Here is a 15,407-nt window from a genome sequence, read left to right as displayed (position 1 = left end):
TTTTAATGAAAATCTCGTATTGCATGAATTTAGCATGAGTAAAGCACATTGTTTAAATCGGTTTTTTTAAATCAAAGCCAAATTTGAAAATTAAAAAATGCTTTTTAGTCTTAAATATTTAAAATTTTCTCTGAAAAATGCYAACATTTTCTTAGGCAGCAACGGCGGCCACATTAAATTCACCTGCCCCTCCGCCAAACATTAAACCTGGCATTTAATGTGCGCATATTATACACCAACATATGTAAGTGTGTGTAGTTTTTACYTCCAAATTGTTTTTGTTGTTTGTGTAGGTGCGTTTAGCGCTGTCGACGTCCATTTGAAACATGATTATTGTCATCATCAGCCACAAAATTGCGGATGATTTACTATTTCCCCATATATTAGCACATAATACCACGGTGGTTGTTGCTGTTGTTGCTGCTGCTGCTGGACACTTAAGAAAAGTCTACGCTAACAAACTTCAAACTGGCTGAGTCTGTGGTTTTTTGTACAATTGTCTTTTTATTGTCGCATTTTTTGCAGAAAATCAGCAGCCAAGGTCTGCGGCCTAACACAAACACACACACACACACACACATGTATAAGTACATAAGTATTATATAATAGATATTTATGCGTGTTGCTGCCATATTTGGTGTGAGTGTGCGTGTGTGTTTAATGTGTGTCGTGTAATTTGACCAAGACAATTATTGTAATTCTCCAACAAATGATTTCTGGCGACAGGCGCTTAGTGGCAGCAGTAGCTATAGCAACAACAACGACAGCAGTGACAACAACAAATAAAAGCACTTAGCGCTGTGTGCGCCAACCGCCACTAAGTACAAGTGAATTATGTTAATCGCATTCGTTTCATTTACAATAAACGGGCGGCAGCAATAGCAACAACAACAGTAACGTTGGCAATATGAAATCAGCAAAAATGGAAAATCATCGAAAAAACGATTTGTATTTTGTTTTGTTGTTGTTTTTTTTGGTATGTTTTTTTTTGTTTTTTGGTATGTTGTTTGCTGTTGCTTGGTAACGCTTCGACTGTTTTTGGGTGGCTCTTTTGTATGTGTGTATAGATACATGCATATGTTGTTGCAGGCGTTGTTGTGGCAACATCAGCGAGTCTTTTGCGCACGCGCTTCGATTTGTTATGGTTGGTTTTTCTGCTGCTAAAATATATAATCAATTGTGCATATGTATGCATGTATGTTGAGTGCCAAATGTAGGTGCACCCACACATGTATATATCTACGTGTGCTTGTTATGCTTGCGTTTGTGTGGCAGCGGCTTGAAAARTCGCCCAAATAACATGCGGATTGTGTCATTTACGCGGCTGTAAACAGATGACACATATGTATGTATTTATATTTGTGTCTAAAGCTGTATATGTATGTACGTATGTATGTACGTATGGTAGATATTTGCCGAAGCTATCATACATCTGTCACTTAAAAGCAGTGGTGTGTAAATTCATGCGATAAACTTCAAAAAAGCGTCTCAAAAGCGTTTTCAATGGCATTTAGAGGCTTATTATTTATATATATTATTTTCAATAGTGTTTCCCTTCATTTTATAATAATTGAAAATTTTTGAAATGTTTGAGTTTAAATAAGCTGCTGCTTCTAAAAATGCATGCCGCTGAAAAATTGAGGTACTTGTACTAGTTGTACTTTGATTTGTTGATATAAAAAATTATCAATTTAAAATATTAGAAGAAAAATAAAAAATTAAAATTGAAAACAGAAACAAAAACGTCATAATATGATTTTCTATTTATTATTAATCTTTTTTAGTTTTTTTTTTGTTTTTTATATTATCTATTTTACTTATTTTTGCTGATGTATTAAAAAAACTAAAAGCAAAAAAATTTAAAACAGAAACTTATTTTTTTTTTGATTTTGTTTTATATCAGCATATTTATATTATTTGCACTTATTTTTGTTGGTATAAACAAACTTTTTTTTAATAATTAAGAATTTATTTTCATTCAGTGATTTTGTATGAAGTATATTCCGATTTCGGAAATTTTGTTATTATTTTTCTCAATTTTATTTTTCCAATTACTTCATTCAAAATCACTGAAGCATTCAACTGCATTTGCCACCATGTTGGTATGGCAAAATCAAAAGCAGTAAATACTAAATTAATAACAAATTAATTTCAAAACAATTAAAAGCGCTGCAGTGCAGTTTATTTCTATAAAAGAAAAAAATAATAATAAAATATGAAATCGAGAAATTGCGAAAAAACACACAGCGATAACTTAATCGTAAAACTGAGCAATTAAGCTAGAAAAATGCGCCAAAAATGCAGCTAGCGTGGCAGGAGCACACATACATACACACAGTCATAACTACTGTGCATACATGTATATAATTATGTGTGTGTTGAGGCTTTTGCGTGTTCGTTGYACTTCGTTGCCGTTCGTTAATTAATACCAAACATTTATTATAAAAACAGCACTTGTTGTTGTTRCAATTATACGTATTATTTATATAAAATTAAAGCAACGCTTGTAGAAAAGATGTCTGTGTGCGTGTTTGTTGGTGTAGAAATAGAGTTATTAGAGCCAAAAATGCTTGGCAAATAACTAATAACACGAAAAAATCGCAAAGCATTATGAAAAACGGTAAATTTATTGTGCKCTTTTTTGCTGCTTAAATGTTGCAAGCGAGTTGGCACTTAAAACTGAATTGCACTCGCTCTGCTTAGCGTTTTTCACTTGCCACACTTGACGGCACTCACGCGCACTCGAACGCGGCGAAATTGCATTGATTGAGCGCTGCGCGTGTGGAAGCGCGCTATTTGTGGCACATGCACACTGGGCGYACAAGCGATGCAGGCAGATGATTTTATGCGCGAATATGTGTAAAAAAAAATTGTGAATAAAAATAAAAAATTACGTAAAAATAAAAAGTTGTCGAAAAAATATTCGAATTTTTTTTTTAAATTTTTTAATTCGTTTTTTTTTCCAAAACAATTCACACTTTGCAAAAAAAAAAAAATGGGTTGAATATTTTAAAATGCTTTTCAGAATTAATGACAATTTGTAGACTTTTTATGCCCGCGACCTTCGCCTAACTGTTGCCAAACCGCTAATGCAGCAACAAGCAGTGGCAATAATCGACTGCAGCACTTGTGCTGGCTGCAATGTTGTTGTTATTGTTGCTCTGGCGGCCAATTCAAATTAGCAGCACGTAGCGATTGCGAATGCACAACTTCCTGCTAATTATGCGCCAGTCCATATGCGATGTGTGGTAAGTGGCATAGATGGTTACTTACCGCTAAGCAGTTGCACGTACATCAGCCGGCGGCACAAACGCCATTGGCCGTTCTTGCAGCGCGCCTGTTGCCGTGGCCAAACGAACGGTTGACCGACCTAACAGCGTGAAAGCAGCACAATTGCCACAAATGAGCAACGCCACTGCTAGCTTGCTTACTTGCAACGTGTGTGCGCCGCTGTGAGAATTAACATTTTCATTATGTTTATGATTGCTATATTTCTTATAAGCGATTATTTGCATTTTCCGCGCATTAGCAATTTGTTTTTGCCCCCCTTCACACACACGCACACAAGCAAGCCAAGCAATGCATGCCGCATGCRGCTGATATCGAGTGTTATGCGCCAATAATCGCACGGCCGCTTTTGAAAGAGTCAATAAACGCATAATGGCCATTACAGTCGCCGCTATTGCCGCCAACAGTAAAAACAATGCGCCCAGGTCGACATGTTGCAACATTGCCGCCGCTCGTAAACACTCCAATAATCTTGCTTATGTTYATTGGTGACAGTTTTGCACGAGCACACGTGTTTGTTTCGTGTGTAGCATGCAACCAGGAATTTGCGTGTAGGCTGCAAAAACCGCTGTTGCTGCTGTTGTTGCACTTTTTATTGCCTACACTTGCGATGCTTTATCGAGTGTCAGCTAAGCAGGTGGGTAGGCTGCTTGTTTGTGTGTGTGTGTGTGTGKAATTGTGGCAAGCGTTGCTTCGAGGCTGAATGTGCAACACTTTTGATTGCGCATCAAGACGCGCGACCTCAGTTGTCATTAGGGGCAACATTGCAAGATTGCAAGCAAATGCTGTCAGAACAACAAAAAAACGCGGGAGAAATCGAAATAAAAAATCGAGCTTGCATTTCCCTATGCTACTGGCGAGAAAGCCTGCCAAAGGCATACAGGCAGACACAACTGTGCATGTGGCTGGGCGCGTTCAAATGCAAATATGTTCAGCAACGTACAACGAGGTTCATACAATGTTGCATGCATTTACCAAATTTACGAAAACGCGAATTGTTGTTGTCTTTGCAGCTGGAAAAAGTTGCCTAACAGCAGCGAACACCGCCATTTAGCTAAAGTATTGGTGTTGCCACAAGAAAACTCATTTCAATTAAACTATTTGCGTTTCTTATGAAATTCTCGCCCAAACAGCCGATTTTGTTTTTGTACCACAGCGCCCACACATTCCATAAATCACAGGCAATTATTAAATCTAGCAGTAAAGCAATGTAAATCAACTCACCAATTCATATGTCTGCCTTGTTGTTGTAGTCGTAATCCAAATTGTGTGCTTTTTCTTTGTTTTTGCAACAACTTTTCATTCACACGCTCATATAACGCCGCCGGCTCACAACTTGTGTTTATTTTGCCTTTTCACTTTCGCGTTGCCTTTGTTTTACCGTTAATGCACACCTCTTGCTATATTTGTTGCTCAGTTGCAATGGCGTTATTGTTGTTGCACTTTTGTTGTCACACACTGCACAAGTCCTTTTGACCACGGTGTKTTTGTTTTTGCTGTTGTAGTTGTTGTCACTAGGCAATCACTTTAGTGCGCTTACGGGCCGTTTGCACCACCACTTTGCTCACAAATGTAAAATGCAACAACAAAAAAGCCGTTCACTTAATTTTATTAAATTTGTATTGTTGTTGGCGTTTTTCTAACTCGTAYAAATTCGCATGCGCCTTATTAAATGGCCACTATAATTTTTGTTGTTGTTGTTGTTGTGAATTAGCTGGCTTTAATTTGCTTGAGCGATGATGAATTCTTCTTTCGCTGCCTTTGCTAAATGTACAGTTAGTTTATTTGCACTTTTAGTTGAAATTTTTATTTGCCCACACACATTGACACATACATATGCACAATAAACGTTTGCTATAATTTATGCATGCTGCTTTGCCATTGCCTTTATTTCGGTTATTTTCAATTCTGATTTGATATTTTATTTTTATTTATAGTTGTTGCTGTTGTTGTTTTTTTTTCAATTAATTTCGTAGGCGTAGTGAAAGGGAAATCATTGAAAAAATGTTGTTGTTGTGTGCTTGAGTGAATTATTTCCCAAATTTGTTTTTATTTATTTAATTATTTTCATATTCCTCGCTGAGCAATTCACTTCATCCACGCTGTGTTTGTTGTTTCCACTAGAGGCCACTGAGTGCTGCTGCCGAACTGTTTTGTTTATGCTTTTTCTTCAATTAAGTTGCTCAATTTTGTAAAATKTATTTATTTTTGTGCTTAAAATTTCGTTCGCCAATATCTGCTTTTTGGTTGTCAGATATTGCTTTGGCTACTACACTCCACCACCGCACAAGCAATTCGTTTTCAGAGAACCACTATAGACTCACTCGCGTTCCGCACGCAACTGTTTGTGAATTTCATGCGGCCGGCCCTCAAATACCGAAACCAAAGTGTTGGAYTGCTCGATGCGAGAGCTTGTTTATGCGGCGTATGCAACATGTTCCAACGCTGCGCAGAGCAAGCGTGGTTCGTGTATCTCACAGCTACGCCAGGCACGGCGAAACAGCTGAGCGCCTCAAACACGTCTTTTGTCGTTTGCTTTGGCTTTCTTTACGGCTGCACCTTGCTTCATAACTTCATACCTTTGCAGTGGCGACGSTGCGMYTGTGCCTGCGTGTGGTGGTGTGTGCGTGTGTGCGGCCGCGTGCATGCTCAAGTGTTCGTACTATATCCGCTTGCATTTGTTGAGATACTTTAATAGGCACACTCCAAACGGCAGCTGTTGCCGCCAGCTGTCTCTGCTTAAGTTGCCATCGAACAAGCCCACACACACACACACACACACACACAAACGAATACAAATGAACACAACGGAAGGAAGCGCACGCAGTTACATACACGCACACATATCTATATCGACGCATCGGGTCCTTGGTTGCCGATATGCGGACTTGGTGAAGCAACAATGTCGAACCGTAGAGACTGGATGCTGGAGAAAATATTGTTGGTGCTGCTCACACCTCATCTTAGATACGTACTTTACGCTCAAACATTTTTGGTAAATAAAAAATAATTAATTCWGTTATATATCTACATATGTATGTGTGTATAAATTAATGCTTGCTTCCTGCTAAGCGTTTGCTGAAATGCTAAAAATCCATCAGACATGTTGCATTTCGTTTTGTTGCATGTAAATTTGTATAACAGACAACTGAAAGTATCTCACAGATGCCGACGTATAAGAGTTCGCCGCATAGTATCTAAATACCTGTATATACCTATATTCACAACCGCAGAGAGTAAAAGTGTTTACGATCTCATCGGCGCTGTCCCAAACTTAATAGTAAAGTGATTGCTTTGCTTGCAGGTTGGATATTGTTGGTGTAAAAAATTGTAGGGCGCAGATACATGTAAACAAATATATAAACTATATAAGTATATATGTATATATGTATGTATGTACATACGTGTATATACCCACAACCAGCGCCTACACTTGATCGTTAGCTGAAATGTACTCAGCAGGTAAAGCATTTTCTTGAAAAGTTTTTTCCCAAATATCAGTTCCTGGGGAAACCCGTATAAAGACCGTTCAAGGATAAGGTCGATGGGATACCTGTTCATCCCATAATTTTTTAATGTTTTGTTTAGATATAGTGTTCCTAAACATCTCTTGTGTCAAAGCAGGCAATACAAGCTTCAGAGTGTGACCTTTCAAGTGATTTCTTCAATCGCTGCTGGAGTTTTTGGTATTAGAGCTGTATGTTTTAAGACAAATTAAAAAAAAAAGGTTTTTAAATTGAGAAAACTTAAAGCTTGATATTCTGATATAATTTTGTAAAATTTGGAAACAGAAGTGAGGTTGTCCCATTTAGAAATATTGATAGTCGAAAAAGTCTCCTATTCTTCAAGAGATGGCAATCGTATATCTCCAGTGTTACCAATCACATTGTGTCATACCATATAGTGTTGAACAGGTGAGATTTTAAGCTTCATTAAACCAAAAAAATTGAATTCGGGGAAGATGAAAAGCAGTTAAAGCTGTTCAAAAATTAGTAAATTAATGAAGAAAATCGCTATATTTTGAAATTTTTGTATAAAAAAGAGAAGAATGCCACGCAAGCCACCAATGAAATTTGTCAAGTTTACGGAGACGCTGCTGTATTAGTTCGTGTAGCACAAAAATGTTTCGCTCGCTTTCGTTCCGGAAATTTCAATGTGAAAGATGAACCTCACTCAGGTCGACCCATCGTTGGAAAAGTCGATGAAATTATGAAAAATATTGACCATCACATAAGCATCCATGACATCGCTAAGAAACTTAACATTCATCATCAAATGATGATGAATAAAAAATAAGTTCGCTGTTTGGGTACCACATGAATTGTCTGCGAAGCGAATGGTAACTGGAGACGAAAAGTGAATCAAATACAACAATAATGTGTAAAAAAGATCATGGTCCAAGCGTGGCGAAGCTGAACAAATGGTTAAAAAGCCTGGATTTACGCCTCGAAAGTGTTTTGTGAGATTGGAAAGGAGTCATCCACTATGAGCTGCTCCAGCCTGGTCGAATGATTGATTACCCATTTTACTGTCAATAAATGATGAGATTGAAGCAAGCAGTCAAAAATAACTGCCAGAGCTGATCAACAGAAAGTGCTTCGATCTTGAGAAACCAGAAAAGTTTTACACTAATGAAATAATATCTCTAACAAAAAAAGGCATAAAGTGGTCGACCGAAATGGTACATATTTATTTGGTTTATTAAAGTTCATTATAAATATTAAAAAAAAAAAAGTTGGAGTGTGATTAGAAATACGAAAAGACTTTTTCGACTAGTAAATATCTAAATAAAGTGTCGAATATCAGTTCGATCAGCTCGTTCATACTTTGTTTTTAACCTATTGCCACTTTTTCTGTACTAAGTATTAGAACGAATAACTAAAATGTCGCTTGTAGAGATTACAATCTCTTTTAGAAGTTAGAATTATTTCAGACATCTTTGAAGCTTTCGGTAAGTTCAGTTTTCAAAGCTTTGTCTCAAAAACGAAGATTACCAGGCATTTTTTGAGCCATTCGTCGAGCTTACTAATTGTAAAGTCAACTAAAATTTTTAAACGTACAAAAGTTTTCCAAATGTAACTATTAGTCACCATTTATAATTTCAAAGATAAAAATTTAAAAATTTTCCTTCAAGAAATTCGTATATCGGTTAAGTAAACATATCAAACATTCCTACAAAATATTATATAACCAAAAGCTTTTGTCCTTGCACTTAGCTTGGGATAAATGAAAGATATCAAAAGCTCAAACGCAGAAATGACTCGTAGTAACAGATACTTTTAGCTTAGCTAAATCGCAACAACAAAAAAATGCGAAATATATTTAAAAGCAAAATAGTGGGCCATAGCTCATTGCTACACACATACACACACTACCATTGCCACATATTCCACACTATGTCGCTGTGTCGAAGAATTTTGTTGTGATTGGAGCTGGCGCAGAGAATTGACCAAGGGCTTGCAGCCAAAAGGATACCCATTTAAGCTCGCCGCATATTTTTACGTACATCCACACGCACAAGCAGTGTTTGTCTGTACTTGTCAGTTTTGGCACGCTTCCAAGTGAATGTAAACAATTCTCCAGTATTTTCAAAAACTTTTAGCTCTTCCAACAATACAGTGTTTCCATTAAATGACTATGCTCGAAAATTTAGAAATTGTAAAGAAACAGATAGTAACTGTAAAGTTTTGAAAGCAGAAGTGTCAAACGGAGTACAAAATTAAGAGTTCTATGGAGGGTACGAGCTTTCATAAAGTCGAAAAGCTTTTAAATGCTTCCAAAGTGCTTTCATAAAGTCGAAAATCTTTCAAAGTGACATAAAATCGAGCCGATAATCTGTTGTGATTGCAGACATATCTTTCTTATTCGTGCAATTTTAAAGTCTCGAACCGGTGTTAGCTTTTCTTTAAGCAAACAGATCGTTTTGATTTCGTTTCCGACATTTGTTGTTAACAAACATGTTTGAAGACCAGAAACGCCTACACTTTGAATCTTTAGATTAAAAGCTGCGGAAGCAAATTTATAATTTATAGAAAGCTCATACTAAATCCTTGTCTGAAGTATAATAGCCGACTAGTTCAGAAATATATAACAAGAGAAAACATAATCCTTCCGACTGAATTGACCAGTTATGAATCATTGGTGGCGTAGCTCGGTTTCTAACACTGTTACTGCGGACTGAGCCGCGAACTGTATTTAATAAGTGCCGATCAAGGTTGCCACAAAACGCACGAGACTTCGCTACAGTCCAAGGAGTGCCCAATGTTTGGCTCGCCCGGTTGTGGACTTCTAGTTGATTGGTCGGCTGCGTCGCCGYAGCTCAGTTGAGTTGACATGTGAAATGGCAAGTGTTTGTACGTGTGAGCGTGTGTGTGTCGGGACTTAATGCCAGTGCCCATAACTTAATGACTTATTGGATGCTGCGGACGTTTACTGTGTGCTTGTGTGCGGATGATAAGCGAAAAGTTGATTCAAAACTCACACAATAAGGACATGCCAAAAAAGGTCTAAAAAAACTGTAACGCGGCGCGTTCATATTAAAAAGTTCATACACTCGCACAAAAACAACATGCGGCATGAGTTTAATGGGCAAACGAGTAAACGAGCAAAGTGTCATTTAGTCAACTTGGCATATTGGAGTTTTAATTACTGTGGCAAGTGGCTAGTTGCAACTTTGTGCGGCATGTTAGGCGCCTAGGCGCCGCACCAGTGCAAGTGCTTGCCATTACTGTACGAAATGATGCCGAGTGGTGATGTGGTGAGCTCTAATGTGGCTGCAACAGCGTTTATACTTGCCCTCGAATGCGGCAGATGTGGCAACACTTGACCAACACTTGCTTGCTGGTGCATAGTTGGCTGTTGAATAGTTTAATAACATCAAAAAAGCACTTGGAATTGCGGCTGGCGGCGGAGGGGCGCCTCTAATGCGCCTTTTATTACTAAAGTTAGACAGGAAGTGAAACTTTCGGTCATAAGCTCAATTTTTCAACTTCACTCTCACGCCAAGGGTGGGCAGTTAAACAATTTTTATGCGGCTCACAAGGCAGTAGCAACAGTAGAGGGGTGAGGGTAGATATAAAAAGTTTGGGTGCTGAAAATTCAATTGAAACAAATTTAGAAAAGCCAACGACTGCTCGACGAAGGACGGCRCGAATGACGGTATGCATAACTGCAGGGCGAGACTTTGTGTTTTGTTTTGTGTGCTACCAGAATGGACGTATTTGTTGCATGCCGCTTCATTTCAACTTGTCATAACCTCGAGTTAGTTAATTTGCGGTCTGTGGTGCGACTAGTACCAGTGAGTAAAATAATCCAAAAAAGCCGGCCGGCATGTTGGTTGTTGCACGCCGGTACGATTAGAAAGGAGCTTGACGCGTCTGCACCTTCGCGTGTGATTTCAGACAGCTGGTCGGCCAGTTCGTTGATTTGGGAAGTCAGCGWACGGCACTTKTGCGGCTTCGGACGTGAACTTAGTTTAACGAAGCGTGATACAACCACTATGGGCGGCACGGACTGTCGCTAGGTGGCGAGTGCTTAGACGCGACGTACGCTGCCCGTACATTGCAGTAATCCTGATTACTAACCACTTTTCATTGTTTTTCACTTTCATAGCTCCCATCCACGTTCTGCTGCCTTGTCTGCTTTCATTTTGCTATACAATTACTACTCGGCTACCCCTTGACGAAGTTGCAGTTTGCACGGGAACTCCCCAAGCACCCCAACCACCGACTTCAGTGGTCGCGACAGTTGCTCGAGACTAATGACAGACATAACCGTAGTCGCACAACTCCCTTCACTTGCAATTCACTTTCCATACGTTGAAGGGTTGCTGTGTTGCCRTCGTACTTAAATACTCAGTCAGTCCGGCTTTTGTGCCCTTTGCACCGCATAAGCTGCAATGACATTTTGTGCACTTGAAATTCGAAACGCGAAAAATTGCACTACCGCCTTGGCTTACTGGCCAAATCCCAGACTTATTATTACATTTATTTGCATTTCACTGCTTATTTTCGCCCTGCGCTCGCTCAGCAGATTGAGTGGGTGGTTTGCGGCGCTCGTCTGTGTCCACGAACTCTTGACATAGTGGGAATTGATATAAGCGCACGATATCATCTTACAAATGGCATTCCAATATGATTCTTGAGCCGGCCAGACAGCCCATTACTCCATGCACATTGACTCACTCCAAAGAATTGCTCATTTAACGGTGAACCAATTAATTGCGAAGGTATCTGAGTGCAGCTGAGAGTTGATTAATGCATTTACTCCACTGAGAAGGCGACGAAAGAAATGCTTTGAGCTTTTATTTTCTTCAATGAAAAACTCAAGTGTGCTTGGGATGCGTACTTCTGTTAGGTGGGTGGATTATTGATGACCGGAACATTCTGCTATGTCTTGAGGGAGCGTTGGGTTGAGTTGTATGCATCGATGAGGTTATTAGTTTAGGGTCCGAAGTATAAAAACTAGTCTCAAATCTTTTTTGTAGATGATTTGCAGATTTCAAGTCACGAAATCGAGCGCATGTTTTAGTTAAGAAGAATAGTAAGTATCTAGACTTCAGTTATTAAAATGAGTAGGAGGTCTAGACCTAACAAAGGCTTATGGGGACATGTCTATGTATTCGAGTATGCATGATCCGCCTAGTAAAATTCTGACCTTTTATCACTGCGAAGAAGACTTCTTCTTCTTTATTGTCGTAGGCACCTCTTACGTGGTTATAACCGAGTTTACAACCGCGCGCCAGTCTTTCTTCCTTTCCCTGCTTGCCGCCAATTGGAGATTCCAGTCGAAGAAAGATCGTTCTTCACCCTGGTCTTTCCAACGAAGTGGWGGTCTTCCTCCTCCTTTGCTTCTCCCGCTGGGTACCGCGTCGAATTCTATTAGAGTTAAAGTATTTGCCGCGCGTCGACTGTTTGTTTGATGACAAGAGATATTTCGTCTTGCTCTCGTTCACTACCAGATCTATTTGCTTTGTTTCCTGGAGAAGACAGAACTAACGGCGTGGTTGTTGAGATCAATGATACCAATATCAGCGGCGTATGCCAGTAGTTGTACTCTCTTAGAAAARATGGTACMTTCTCTATTTAGTACTGCACCTTGAATTATTTTCTCCAGCAGCAGATTGAAGAAGTTGCACGAAAGGGAGTCGCCTGTTCTGAAACCACGTTTGGTATCGAACGGCTCGGAGAGATCTTTCCCGATCCTGACGGAGCTTTTGGTATTGCTCAACGTCGGTTTACAAAGCCCTATTASGTTTGAGGGGATAYCAAATTCAGATATAGGGACRTAAAGGCAGCTCCTTAAAGTAGCTTTGAAATCGACGAATAGGTGGTGTGTGTCGATTCTCTTTTCTCGGGTCTYTTCTAAGACTGGGCTTATGGTGAATATTTGGYTAGTTGTTGAAAAGAAGACTATAAAAATATATACTTGCTATATTTTACACGGAGCCCATTAACGGCCAAATATTTTATGCTGCTCTTCTACAAGGTTTCTAGTGTCAATTCAAGGAATTTGCGTGACTTTTTCACAAGATTATGAGGCACGGTTGATATGCTCATCCCCTTTGAAATCATGTCCTCCACACTACTGAGATAATTTCATTTTCGGCGGCAAAACCACGTACACTTCACATGGAAAACATTCGCAGCTGGCAACTGCCTTTCAAATATTTACATGTTCGTTCCAAACTGTGAACGAAACGAACGCCTTATTGTATTTTGCGCGTGTGAATGTGTTTCACCAACACACACACACACATAAACACACCGCGGTTTGTGGGTGTTTAGTGCGCGGCGTTTGCTTGTCAGTTTCCAAACTGTGTTTACAAATTGCATTGGGATTCGTGAAATTGCTTTTCCGCAAGTGGAATTCAAATGAAAGATTGGACTATCGCAGGCCAGTGACAAATGCAAAGTCTTTTTGTTTGTTTTGGTTGCGCGGATATGAAGTACGCGAGGCCGGCAAAGGGGAAAGTAGACTTTGAGTTGCACGTCGCAGAGGAAACGCATAAAATTCGCGACAATTTGCCGCACTGTGGGCGAGGCAAGGACGCAGTCTCTAGAAACGGACACACACGTACGAATTACCTTTGTTTAGTGCGTCAAAAGACAAGTTAGGAATTTCCAAATACTAAATACCAGTAACGTGCTCTTAGCGGCCGACATGTGTGCGACMCATGCCACCTTTAGGGTGGGGAATCCCGACGTTGACTCGCCTACGGTGATCTTAATATGGCTGGGCACCTGCGGTGGCCGCAAATTGTTTCGCGGACAAATCGTTCACCGATGGGCCATTCCCATGTGTGCAAACACATGCTATGTGTGTGTGGAGGAAGGAGCGTGAGATGTAGGAGAATGTGTGCACATAAAACAAACAAACTCGATTTAGTCATTTCGCCAGTAAATCTTTACCTTCGTACCAAGGATTTTTTTTTTGGAAAGCAGAAGAGATTGCGTTGAAAATTACAACTCCAAAATATTTCCACGTAATGACAAAATTCCTTAAGCGAGTGAGTGATGCACAACGGCTTGGATTCGCTTCGTTTCTAAGCCGAAAAGCCGAAGCACAGAGCCATACACCAAACTGTTGTTGACTACTGTAATGGCTTTAGGTGGCACGTACAGGCTCGCTGAATGGAGCGATCTATTGACATGTTAAACTACACAATAACAACAAATAGTTAGGCATGCATGACTGTATTAGAAATCAGCGAGGTAGAGATGTCTTTTAGGAAAACATCCTGATTTTTAAGCCGAAAGAGAGTTAGAGCATTGGAGCGGCTCTAGAGTACCATTGCTGATCTTGAAATGATTAGAAGAAATTAGACTGCCAACGACCACTTTTCAAAAAAACGAGATGTTAGTTATTTAAAATATTGTTTTTTTGCTTGCTGCGATTTACATTTATTTTAAGATGAGCGGTAGACTGCTTACTAAAGTTCTTCTTCCTCTTTTATCCGAGGCTTCCTAAAGTTACTACAGTATTCTACTATTCAGTAATAATGTGATAGTTGGGTAATGATATCAAATCTCAATTATTGATTTCGGCTTTAAAAAATGTCTCTTTGTAACTAGTTTCGAACCAGTTAGTTTCAATGTGTGGAAATTTCTGCAGGGTATGCAGTCTTTCTCACACATTTGAATATAGTTTGTGCGTGGGAACTCACGTTTAGTGCGTGCAAGAAACAATAGACGATTTTCAAGTTCAGAAGATAAAATTCGAAACAATTTCGATTATGTGGAAATGTTTATGTTTTTCAAAATACCCAAACAAATGAGGTATTCTGTAAGGAAGAATAGCAATTATACATCAACATGATTACCTGATTCTACGTGAGAAACAGGGATTTATGCTCGTTTTACTGGTTTGAGGATTCCTTACCGTTTCTACAATTTCTGCATGAGTTGACAAAACTGAGATGAGACATTTTCGAATTCGTAGCTAACTTTTAGAGTGAATACTGTTACGGGATAGTTCGAGAGTCCCAAAAGGTCCAATTTTTTGGGTATATACACATAGTAACTATGTTGAAAGATTACTAAGGTATGTCTCGTTTTTAGATTTCGTAAAGGCTGTTTTTTTAGTATCGATAAATAAATCAAAAAAGATTTTTCTTGTTTCAGTTAAGGCGGGAGATACCTCGAGTACTGCAAAAAATGTAATTTTTTCCAGCTTCATTATGGAATTTTTGCACATATAGTAAGAGGTATTACTTAACTACAAAAAAATATTATTTTATGTAAAAAAAAAAAAAGAAAAATGGCGGAAATAGCAACGTTCTCGTTGATTGACATATTTTACGGCCATTAACTTCCCGACTAGGCTTCTAATTCGAAACGAAAAAGTAAAGTGTATAGTAGAGGGGGTTTGAGAATTTCGAAAAAGTGGAGATGTAGGCCTGGATTTTCTAAAAACTACCATTTTTACCCTTCTTTTTTGACATAAAAATAGTTAAGTATATTTCAGTATAAAATTGTCTACGAAATACGCTTTAGTTTCAGGAAAGCGGTTAAATATTTCGCTCGCAATTTCGGCGGCCGGATAAAAAAAGTTAGTTTCGGGGAAACGATCCTCAAAGTTTTGATCCCTATACAGCTGCTGCATGAAGTGCAGTGGTTCTG

The 15,407-nt window shown here is 39.0% G+C and overlaps 1 protein-coding gene across 1 annotated transcript in view; it reads right to left on the bottom strand.

The window, feature by feature from the left end:
* Positions 1 to 5,252, bottom strand: part of LOC108970845 (protein rhomboid) — a 15,145-nt gene extending 9,893 nt beyond the window's left edge. The window contains exon 1 of the mRNA XM_018936502.1: positions 4,513 to 5,252. The gene's annotated coding sequence lies outside the window, so the exon portion shown is untranslated. The remainder of the gene's footprint in view (positions 1 to 4,512) is intronic.
* Between the last annotated feature and the right edge of the window lie 10,155 nt (positions 5,253 to 15,407).

This window comes from Bactrocera latifrons, unplaced genomic scaffold (genome assembly GCF_001853355.1).
Source record: "Bactrocera latifrons isolate USDA-ARS-PBARC rearing strain unplaced genomic scaffold, ASM185335v1 scaffold_310, whole genome shotgun sequence".
NCBI classification, from domain to species: Eukaryota; Metazoa; Arthropoda; class Insecta; order Diptera; family Tephritidae; genus Bactrocera; species Bactrocera latifrons.
The sequence above is the reverse complement of the archived record's forward strand: the minus strand, read 5'-3'. Positions and strand labels throughout refer to the sequence as shown.